The following is a 12,553-nucleotide window of genomic DNA, read 5'->3' as shown; positions in this document are numbered from 1 at the left end:
CAATTTCAATTATTATGCATTTACAAACCATTCACTGCCAACACACACCCACTGCATTTTATGAAAACAGAGAAAATTAGTGTTCTCTGAGGTGCATTAGTAGTTACAATGAGAATGTGCACATAACATGTATATGGCGATCTCTTAACAATCTGAAATCTTTCATTTTCATAAAAATGATTTAAAATGGATTGGCTGAATCGGCGAAAGGCAGCACAATGTATATATATGGCTCCCTCTGGTGGACATAGAACGCCTCTGCAACAGAATAACTGGATGTTTATAAAGCACACTAAATTACGCACATTACTTAATTGTATGTTCAAAAATACACTTTAAATATCCTAGTTTGATTACCAATTAGTTTATTTTTGTATTTTTAAAAATACTTGTTTTTTATAGGGCATCGTTGTTTTAAGCTAGTTGGGAGGAGTGCATCGGTAGAATAACGTAACAAGTGCTTTTATTTTTTTTAATCCAACATATTCTGATGTAATGTCATTTTCTATCCAGCAGAGGGAGGCAAAGCACTCACCTCTTGCGCTTTACACTCAAAGTCTGTATTTTTCTATGATATGTTTTATGCTGCGCGCGATTTTTCATCTGGGGATTATAAAGACCTACTGAAACTGAACCTGTTCTTATTGCATATTATTTTTATTGAGCAATAAGCTCACAGTTAAAAACTTTCAAGGCTAAAATTTAATGGCAGAATAAAATTCCAAAGCACACACTAAACTATCTTTCACTATTTAAATTAAAATCATGTGCATTTACAAACCATGCCCCGCCAACGCACAGTCACTGCGTTTTATGAAAGCCGAGAAATGAGAGTTCTCTTACTAGCTAGAATGAAAACGTAAAAATGTACATAATAATCTTGACAATCTGCGATCTTTTTTTCCACAAAAATCCTTAAAAACCCCTCCTGTCGGGGGGAGTTTTGCAGATATTTCCCCGCAAATGGGGGGTTTTTAACGAAAAAGTGGGCATTTGGCGTCCCTGGGTTTTGGAAAGTCAGGGACGCCAAATGCCCACATTTTCCGTAAAAATCCCCCATTTGGGGGGAAATAGCTCCAAAACTCCCCCCCGACAAGAGGAGTTTTTAAGGATTTTTGTGAAAATGAAGATTGTAGATTGTCAAGATTATTCTCCCTAAAAGGTAATGCAGAAGTTTTCATTCGAAAAGCTGCAAAATAAATGAATGAAATGAAATGAAATGAAATGAAAGTAAAGTAAAGTAAATTAAAGTACAGTACAGTAAAGTACAGTAAAGTAATAAATAAATATATAAATAAAGAAATAAAGAAATAAATAGACGAATTTAACATCTGAATTCTGTGGTGTCATACAGACAGCGTTAGTATAAGAAGGAAAACCAGTGTCAATATGAATATGGAGGAAGAAATACACACATTCCACTTATTTTATTTTATTTCATTTTATTATGTTATGTTTTTATTGGTTTTATCAAGCTGCAACAGGAAGACACATTTAATTTAAGACGAAAACCCTAACATCACATTATTTTCAAACCACATCTCAGATAAGTTCCATACAACAGCATTGCATTCACAGCTGAGCGTTATTACCCATCAGTAATCACCTAAAAGTAGGAATACCAGTTTATGCATAGATAGGCGGGTCTGTCAAGCATCATCATTATTAACCATTGAAAAGCAGTCCAAATACCAAAAAAAAAAAAAAGAATCTAAGATGACATCTGGCTTTAAGTAGGACCATCAATATTTAACAGGGGTTGGAAAGCAAAAGAACGGAGTAGGAGAATCGGCGCAGGGCACTACAGTTAACTAATTTGGCTCCCTCTGGTGGATATAAAACGCCTTTGCAACAGAATGACCGGGCTGCTAGCGCACCTGCCATTAATGATCATTTTGCCACGAAAAAACACCGCTCTCCGTCGAGTATGATCCAAACGAAGGCATGGGGGGCTACGCCAAGTATCCATCATGTTGTAAAAACGCAGATGTCTGATTCCTGTAATTATAGTAAACATAACTAGATAAAGACACTTAGATTTATGTTCAATCTTTCGATTTAAAAAGCCAAAAGAAACAAAGTCGTTTACATGCAACAATAAAACTGCACAAGCGAAAGGTCAAATTTACTGCTCCACACTCCAGTCCAGTTGGCGGCGGTAAAGCACCAAAGGCTGTTTTGTAAACAGCCATTAAACCTCAGAAGAAGAAGAAGGTCACCAGAGGCAGTGAACCGGATGTTGTTTGCACTTGCACTATTTAAACTCAATCATGGCGGACAGGAACATAGAGCGGAGTGAGGAGTGGCGGTGCTATTATTGCTAAAAGTAACTGATAATAATTTTGCTTAATTATATGCAAGTATTACGTTAATTTGGTATGCCTTGTTAAACCAATTATTAATGTAATTCACGTAAGTCAAGATTTTACAGAAATCGCGATCCAGAACGCGTAATCAGAATAATATTGCCTTTAATTACTCCCAAGAATCGGAGTAAATGCAAACATAGCCATTGATTTGGGCTTTCTGTAAGTCACTTTGTTACACGCACACATTACATTTCTTTACCTCAGTTTTGTGTATGATGTGAACTAAATTACACAGATACGTAATATGCCTCCATCTGCTGGACAAAAAATGGCATTACAGCAGAGCAAGTTGGATTAAAAAATAACAGCACTGTTGTTACGTTAAAGTCTGTTTTTGTATGGTTGTCAAATGTATCTGGATGTTTAATGTTTCACACAAGTTGCCCTCTGGGGATAATAAAGATACTGCTGAAACTGAACCTGCTCTTGTTGTGTTTTATTTTTATTGAGCAATGACGGCACAAATTCAGCTTTCAATGCTAACAATAAAATTGCAAAGCACACGCTGAATTATCTGTCAGTATTTAAATGAAAATAATGTGCATTTACAAACCCTACCCCCCCCCCCCCCCCAACTCACACCCACTGTGCTTTATGAAAGCAGAGACGAGTTTTCCCTGAAGTGCATTACCAGCACGATTACCTGTCTATCTCATGTTTGATCATTGTGAAAGAAAATATAATTCAAGGGCATAAAAATGTTCACCAACTGATCACACACCTGTAAGCTGTCCCACCTATACAACAGACATAAACTTGACAGTAAAAAAGACCACAAACATTATAAAAACAGTTCACTTCCTGAGCTCGGCTCTCGGTGGTTTGCAGCTATTTTGTGGGAATCCATCATTAGGAGCGTGGACGAGATGATAAGTTCTTTCCAATCATCCTGCACCCTCCATTTCTCTCTCTCCAGTTCTGAGTTTCTTTGCATGTCCACCACAATGGCGACTTGGAGGAGGATTTGAATTCTCCTCTGAAGAGTGACCAGGTCTGTAGTTGTTATTTTTTTGTTGGTAGATCTTGATGTTCCTCGCCTCCCACAGAACGTGTTTGATGGTGTTGATCACCCTCCCGTGACGCTGGAGCTCAGGAGTGTTGCAGCCTGTGGAAGGACCGTAGAGGACGCATAGGGCAGTCAGGGTGGATCTTGGCAGCAACCTGTTAATTGAGACCAAGGAGTCAACAAGAGCACAATCAGAACAAGTGTTGTACAGAATAGGTCCGTCAAGCATCATCATTATTATTAACCATTTAAAAGCAGTCCAAGTACCAAAAACAATTTAAAAAAAATGAATAAATAAAAATAAGCTCACATACTCTGGCTTTAACGAGGACGACTAGTATTTACCAGGGGTTGGAAAGCTAAGGAATGGATTAGTTAGTTAACAGTTAGTTAATGTGGCTCCCTCTGGTGGACATAAAACGCCTTTGCAACAGAATGACCGGCCTGCTAGCGCACATGCCATTAATGATCATTTTGCCACAGAAAAACACCACTCTCCGTCGAGTGTGATCCAAACGAAGACATGGGTGCTACGTCAATTATCCGACTGTGGAAAATGTCTTGTTATAAAAACGCAGCTGTCTGATTGTTTTAATCGTACTAAACATAACTGGATAAAGACACTTAGATTAATGCTCAATCTTTCGATTTATTGTTGCATATAAACACCTTGGTTTCTTTCGGCTTTTTAAAACTGCACAAGCGAAAAGTCAAATCTACTGCTCCACACTCCAATCCAGTTGGCGGCGGTAATGCACCAAAAACAGTTTTGTAAACCGCCATTAAACCTCAGAAGAAGAAAAAGGTCACAACAGGCAGTGAACCGGATGTTGTTTGCACAATTCAAACTCAAACATGGCGAACAGCAACAGACAGAGGCGGGTGAGGAGCAGCGGTGCTAACATTGATACAAGTAATAATTTAAGTCTTAAGTATACGTAAGTATTACGTTACTTTCACAGGCCTTGTTAAAACAGTTGTTAATGGGATTTACGTAAGCCAAGATTCAGAACCCATAATCAGAATATTGCCTTTAATTACTCCCAAGAATCGGGGTACATGCAAACGTAGCTATTGACACGATTTGGGCTTTCTGTAGATCACTTTGTTACACAGACACGCATTCCATTGCTTTCTTTCAGTTTTGTATATGATATGAACTAAATTACACAGATTACGTAATTGTCAGTAGAGTGAGAGCACCTATTATCGACCACCTTCGTTCGACAGACAGGAAAACGTAAACAGATTTGTAACTATCTGTGAAATCGGCGAAATATCGGCAACAACCTGTACCTAGTTATGTACAAAAAAATGTAATTGTTATCCTGCTGTGGTTATGTCAGAGGCCGACCAGCGCTAGCTTTTGGTTGCTAAGGGGACGTGTATTGACCACCCCATATATATGAATGGAACTTGACATAAATTTGTAAGCCTACTGTGTTAGTGTCCTGTCTTGGGTATCTGAGGTTAATATGAGAAAGGGTGGTTGCTATCAGCACGTATAGGAATCCGTACATTCAAATGTAACCCAAGTCGCAGGACGCAAAATAGTCGTTAGGAAAGCAATTTGAAATTATGAAGCAACGTCTGCGCCATTGCATTTAATGGGTCTTGATGAAATAATTCCGAGCGTGTTGCTTGTCTTGAAGTTTATATATTAAATAAGGGTGTATTAATATAACTAAATGTATATGTATGAAGTTGTTTTCCCCCCATTTATACAGTTTGTGTATTTTTTACATTTTAATATGTAACGATGTCTAGTTCTCCGTAATAAATATGAAGAAAATATTCAGGTGGTCGATACATATCCCCCCTCGGGTGGTCGGTAATAGGTGCTATTACTCTAACAAAATACAGTATATATAGATATGACCCTACTTATTTTGGTTTGATGATGAATTTGTTTATTTTTAAATGTTATTTAATGACAGCATTGTTATGTTATAGTCTGTTTTTCTATGATTGTCAAATGTATCCTCCCCCTCTTCGCACTTGCACTTCCTGGTCAAGTCTCCTGTCTATTCTGGCTCCACGATGGTGGAATGACCTTCCCGTGGAGGTCAGAACAGCTGAGACCCTGACCACCTTCAAGCGATGACTGAAGACTCACCTCTTCAGGCTGCATCTCTCCCCATCCCTCCCTACCTCCCTGTAGTCTCTAATTGACTATGTTAGCTTAGAGTTGTAGCTAGGTAAGCTCTTTATCTTAGTTGACTTAGTTATTGCACTCCTGCCTCCTCAATTATTGCTTGTATTATTTGCATAGACTGCTTTGTTCATGATTTTGTTTGTGTTGATCAGATTAACCGGCAGGGTCCAAGTTAAACTACGCGGTCATTCCCTGCACTTGGTACTGTACTTCCCTCTAGGGTTTTCAACACACTTGTTCCTGGTTATGGTTATACACTTTGTTGTACGTCGCTCTGGATAAGAGCGTCTGCCAAATGCCTGTAATGTAATGTATCTGGATTTTTAATGTTGCGCATAATTTGTCTTCTGAGGATAATAAAGATGTACTGAAACTGAACCTGTTCTTGTGTTTTATTTTAATTGAGCAATGACGGCACAAATTCAGCTTTCAAGGCTAAAAATAAAATAGAAAAGCGCACACACTGAATTATGTCATTATTTAAATGAAAATAATGTGCATTTCCAAACCCAGCCCCCCAACACACATCCACTGAGCTTTATGAAAGCCGAGATGAGTTTTCCCTGAAGTATATTACTAGCAAGATTACCTGTCTATCTCATGTTTGATAATTATTAAAGAAAATGTCATTCAAGGGCATAACATTTTCACCAAGTAATCACCTTCAGATACACCTGTAAACTGTGCCACCTATACTAGTCTAACTCGGTCATCAGATTGAATGGGACTTTGAAACACCTGCTGTTCAGATCACATGCAAGAGTTTTCCTTAAATGAAGCAGAAACTTCACAAAGTAGCGTACATGTGTTAGGATGGGGGTTCACATTTTGCCACCTCTTCATATACGTTTTCTTTTTTACATTTTGCTTTAGAATAATGTTTACAGAGTTTTTAATTCTTACAGCTTGCTGCTTTGAACCTTGCTCTTCCTCTTCTCTTGCGTTTCTGTGATCATGTCTTCTTGTGTCAGCTGGAGCGGTGTCAGAAGCTGTAAGGTGGTGGTGGCTCAGAGGGACGGTGTCTGACTCTCACCGGGAGAGCCTGAGTTCGCGCCCCCGCCGTGCCGTTTTTCCTCCTTCGGCGTTTGGGACCGCAGACTTTAATGCGCTGAACGAGAGCACGGAATCCGGTCCCGTGGCGTGGCTGAGCGGGTAAGTGTGCCGGTCGTACCGTCGCAGAAATTGTGGGTTCAAGCCCCGCTCCCGCTGTTCGTGTGCGTCTAACCCGTTTCTCATTCCCAGGCGCTGGTGTGTGAGCTGGACCGGACGACGGTGGTGCTGGAGAGGAGGAGAAGGAGGCTGCTGTGAGGAGGGGGTGACCCTTCTGAGGAATCGGAGGGGGAGGGTGAAGGGGGGGCGCTGCCCCCCCGATCGTGGGAAGGAAGATCGCAGGGCCTGTTGGAGTGGAAAAGAAGGACGCACCTGGGGTTTTTGGTGTGTTCAAGGTTGCTAGTCTGCACGCTGTAGTTCCCACACTTGCCATCATTCTTCTAGAACTGTTTTTAGTATAGTCCTGGCTCTCCCTACTGTACTAAAACAGTTCTAGAAGAATGATGGCAAGTGTGGGAACTACAGCGTGCAGACTAGCAACCTTGAACACACCAAAAACCCCAGGTGCGTCCTTCTTTTCCACTCCAACAGGCCCTGCGATCTTCCTTCCCACGATCGGGGGGGCAGCGCCCCCCCTTCACCCTCCCCCTCCGATTCCTCAGAAGGGTCACCCCCTCCTCACAGCAGCCTCCTTCTCCTCCTCTCCAGCACCACCGTCGTCCGGTCCAGCTCACACACCAGCGCCTGGGAATGAGAAACGGGTTAGACGCACTCGAACAGCGGAAGCGGGGCTTGAACCCACAATTTCTGCGACGGTACGACTGGCACACTTACCCGCTCAGCCACGCCACGGGACCGGATTCCGTGCTCTCGTTCAGCGCATTAAAGTCTGCGGTCCCAAACGCCGAAGGAGGAAAAACGGCACGGCGGGGGCGCAAACTCAGGCTCTCCCGGGGAGAGTCAGACACCGTCCCTCTGAGCCACCACCACCTTACAGCTTCTGACACCGCTCCAGCTGACACAAGAAGACATGATCACAGAAACGCGAGAGAAGAGGAAGAGCAAGGTTCGAACCAGCAAGCGCTGCACCCAGAGACGACGACAATACCACCGTGCCACGGAAGCCCGGGTGCAGGGGGTCATGCGGTCAGACCAAGAAGGTGAGACCACATACATGCAAGAGAAATGAGAGATGAAGAATGAGGTTTATGTTTGTACATATGGGGTGGAGCCTCATATGTAACAGCGAGTACATACGTTAATTCTAATCCTTGTGAATTACATTTTTTTTTTTTTTTTTAAACTATGAACTGCTATACTTGATTTCCTTACGTTATGCGTTAGGGTAATCTTTGCACAAAACATGCATATTTGAGTTAGTTACATCTAAAGGCTAGGAGAAAGTAGACTGTTGTTATACTGTCTTCCCAGTGAATGGCAGCTTATGAACGAGTCCCCTGTCCCAATCAGGACTCATCGATATTTCACCCCTCCCCCAAATGAAGGCTCGGTCCGCACGTCCCGTTCCTGACGCAGTCACACAGTATCCAGGAAGCATCCGCTCTGCGCCGCACACAAATGAGTCTGTTTGAATGCACACACGTCTATGTAAGAGACGTGTACCTCTGAAACTGAGCCCCTTTCTCATTTTTATTGGGGGGGGGGGGGGGGGAAACTGTGGAGAGGGTAGATGCACAGACACACCCACAAAGGAGCACATCTGCATTCACCTTCAGCGTTCAACAAACTGAGCTTCTCCGAAGGTCACGGCTGCTCAGCCGCTGAACTGATGCAAGCGGGTTTGTGCCTGTTTCTGAGTCAGCCCAGCACCACAGGAAACACTCCTTCACTTTTCAGTGCCATTTAAGGTGAGAGTCTCAGGCTTCCTCTTTGGTCATAAATGAGACACATGGTACACACTGTCAATCATGCTGAGCGAAGACAGGAGAGTGAACACACACACAAGCACATATACAGTATACACAAGCACACACACAAGCATACAAACGCACGCACACATGTATACAAGTATGCACACAAGCACTATGTATATATATGTACATGTATACACACAGACACACAATGTATATACACACACCCAGACACAAATGTATCCAGAACATGCTATTATGTAGCAAATTATACAATCAGGATCTAAATTGTATCCCTTTAAGCCAAGTAGAGCAGACCTACCAATTACAGCCTCTATTTCTGGGTAGGGTGTTAAAAAGTACAGCACTCTCAGCAGCTAATCCAAAGCACGATGTACATCTTAGACAGCTTTCATTACAGGCCTTTGGGTTTACAACAGAGAAGAACAGATCAAAGAATATCAACAAATACAAAAAGAAAAAAGGTCGACAATCAAAATGAGAAATTCTAATTCTGAGGCTGATCTGTAAATGAATTCCTGCACCAGGAAGGCGGCCACGGGAGACCACAGCTGGGCACATGGCAACCAGGTCAGCTGACCCAGAGGGGCGGGGTTTTTTAGAGCGACGCTGGAGGGATGTCCACGCACCTCTTCAGGGGAAACTGCTCAGCTCGTGCCCAGCACATAGTTCCATCGTTTTTATTGGAAGGGAAACTGTGCAGGAGCTCATCAGCAGCACCTATGGGAGCACTTGGCACGTTTCGGCTCTGGAGTAGACGGGGTCGTGTGGAGAAAGCAGAGCGCTGGGGGCCCTGCTGGATCTGCATGATGGATGGTATCTCTGGCTGCCCCGGTGCAGGCAGGCTGTGGTAATGGGCCTCTGCAGACCCCTGTTACACTGTGTATGTATGAGAGAGTGAGTGAGTGTGAGTGTGTGATTGTGTGAATGTGTATGCGTGTGAGAAAGAGTGTGTGTGTGTATGTGTATGAGTGAGTGTATGCGTGTGTGTGAGAGAGAGAGAGAGAGTCAGTGACTCAGTGTGTATCTGTGTGTGTGTACGTGTAAAATCTGTATGGAGGCCGGAGGCCAGGTAGGGGGATGGTAGTAAAGAACTGGAGAGAGTCATAAACACACCCCACGCGGATGTTAAATTTCACACCCACCTCATCAGTCTCCGCGAACTCCTGCTGGGGCCAAATATGATGCGATGTGGAAAGAAGGTTTTACTGGAGCGCACTTAAAGGCCATGTTCCTGGGCTATACAGCAGCTCACTGGAACATCACCAGACACATTCCTTAATAATAATAAATAATAACGAGAATAAAGAATAAGATAATCAGTCATAATTATGAATGATAATGTTGTTGTACCACATTTCTACTTTCATGCCAGTAACAATAAATGATTGGTCAGTCCACAAGATTTCTGTGATGATATTCTTATTAAAAGTAAGTCAAGTAAATTTGCCTGGGAAGACTGCACTGTGCTAATGTTCTGAATAAATACTTACTGTGTGTTCCAGAGCTGGAAGGGACCAAAAACAGCACCAAGGGATGCCAACTGCCAGAGATTTCAGAAAATTAGCAAGCGCTGCATTTAAAGAATAAGACCTTTAGAACAAAATATTACAATGAATAATATAACTCAAAATTATTTGGGAGCATTGAAGTATTGCTCAATTATTAAGTGGCTAAATACAGTAATTTTACAGCAACATATTTTTATTGAGTAAAAATGTTACGGTGTAAACTGTAGCCAGTAAGGAAAATTTCTTTAAAAAATCAAAAAAAATTTGAGGGGAAAATATTTTCTTTCCTACAGATCATGTGGCACGTTTTAAAACATACATCGCACAGAGGTGTTGAAACTCCTGGAGTCAAAGTGTGATGGGAATTTCTGAAAACAGAAATGTCAGTTTCCCAGCAACACAAGATGGAGGTATATTTTCACGAAGAAGTCAACAAGGTTTTGCTAAAAGAAACAAGCCATTATTCCAGGTTTCTGCTGAAAGTGCTTTGTGTTTATACGTCCTTTAGCTTTTGGGAATGCATACAGATGGCCCAGGGGAGTTCATGTAACCATCTGGACAATGTCACAAGCTCGCTATACTGTAATACAACCTGCAAGGTCACTTATTAATTCTGCAGCAGAAATTTTATTTGCAAGAGGACTTAAGAAAAAAAATGAACAGTAAGCAAAGGACATTTTGAAAAATTTATTTTAAGATAAATCAAAAAACGGAAATACTATATAAATGAAATACTCACATGGATTGATCCCTTGAGATGGGCATCCCTACAGAAAGAGCTGTGTAAGTGGCACGTCTGGTCTCAGGTTGATGTGGGTTCTGTGGTGTGAGACATCAGTGAATAAGCACCTGTAAGTACAGCACCTATAAGCATCTGCAATAATACTACACCAAAGGCACTGACAAGAATACAGACAAATCCACCCAACCAGTGCAGAGCTAAACCGCTCTCCATATTCACTATGGAAGCCTAAATGCATTTTTCATCAGCACCATTATACTTTAAAGCCAGCGGGGGTGTAGGTTTTTCCTTTTAACGTGCTTGTTCCAACATACTGTACAAACAGTGGTGAAATATTGAAGTTCAGCCTAAACTAAAGCCGGTTCCCGTGGTGATAAATGGACTGAACTGCATTAGCGTTGCCGCGCACGCAGAATTAATATGCTGCAATGTGTTAACCGTGTTTGACATCGCGCGGGGGAATATTCATTTATTATGGAAATATTTGGAGTTATAATGTGAAAGTGGAAAGCTGGCAGAGAGCAGCGGGGGTGGGGTTGTGGGGTGTACTTTATCATGGCTGCTGTTCTGTGATCAGTGTTTGCTTTGATAAGACACTGATACGGCGTTCTCCCAGCACAGCGGACCCTAACTAGCCTGCTCAGCGTTGAAAGACAGGCGTTTATGGCGAGCGCACACACACTGAACCGGCCTTGGGCTTTCAGCTGAAGTGGGCAGACTAAACGGATTTAACGGAGGCATATCTGGAAAAAGGACTGCGCCTCGTCTCGCCTTTCAGCAGGATTCCTACTCACAGCTCAGAAGGATGAAAACCTGGCTGTGTGCGCGCGCATGCGTGTGTGTGTGTGGGGCCACGTGCGTGCGTGCGTGTGTGTGTGTGCGCAATGACAATCCCAAACTCAATCATGACGGGTAGGTGACTCACCTTCCTCACCTTCCTCCACAAGCTCAGTCGTCAGGGTCTGTGCCACTGTGACTTCCTGTCTGTACTCTCTACATTAGAATCCATTTAAATGCAAAAGGTCATACAAAAAGTAGTGGGGCCTGAAAACTTTCAATAAAATGTCATTAGAATTCAGGTATACTATAGTGCATTATTTTTCTCATATGGGATACCATGAAGAATAAAATGTTCCATATTCACATCAACACTTAATCTGCCAGACCCACTTCTGCTTGCACTTTCTGTAATGTGCAAATGTGCAACTTGGAAAATGGCTCCTTTTGAAAAGTAACCTTTTTATTTGGGAGAAAAAAATTTAAAAAATGACAGACTCGATGTGAAATAAGTGTGGAAACTTTTGTCATTGAAACCAAACCAAGAGCCAATTATCCACGCTTGTCCACACTTTCAGCAGAACGCGCAAAGGCAAGGACTCTTTTGTCAACGGCCTTGAGCAATAATAAGAGAATGTTCCAGAAGGCGGTCTTCCGATTCAGCCCAGTGACCATGAAAGGGCTGTAAGAACCGCGTCCAGCTGGTTACGGTTCAGGGGCGGGGGTTTCTGCCGAGTCCACAGAAACGGCATTCTCCTCCTGAGCGGACAGAGCCACCGGCGCTTCCCCTCGGCCAGCAGAGCCCAAACGGCATTCCCCCCCCCCGAGCTGAGAGAGCCACCGGCGCTTCCCCATGGCCAGCAGAGCCCAAACGGCATTCCCCCCCCCGAGCTGAGAGAGCCACCGGCGCTTCCCCAGGGCCAGCAGAGCCCAAACGGCATTCCCCCCCCGAGCGGACAGAGCCACCGGCGCTTCCCCACGGCCAGCAGAGCCCAAACGGCATTCTCCTCCCGAGCGGACAGGGCACCACCGGCGCTACCCCACGGCCAGC

This window comes from Anguilla anguilla, chromosome 19 (genome assembly GCF_013347855.1).
Source record: "Anguilla anguilla isolate fAngAng1 chromosome 19, fAngAng1.pri, whole genome shotgun sequence".
In the NCBI taxonomy this organism is placed as follows: Eukaryota; Metazoa; Chordata; class Actinopteri; order Anguilliformes; family Anguillidae; genus Anguilla; species Anguilla anguilla.
This window is presented reverse-complemented; position numbering follows the sequence as displayed.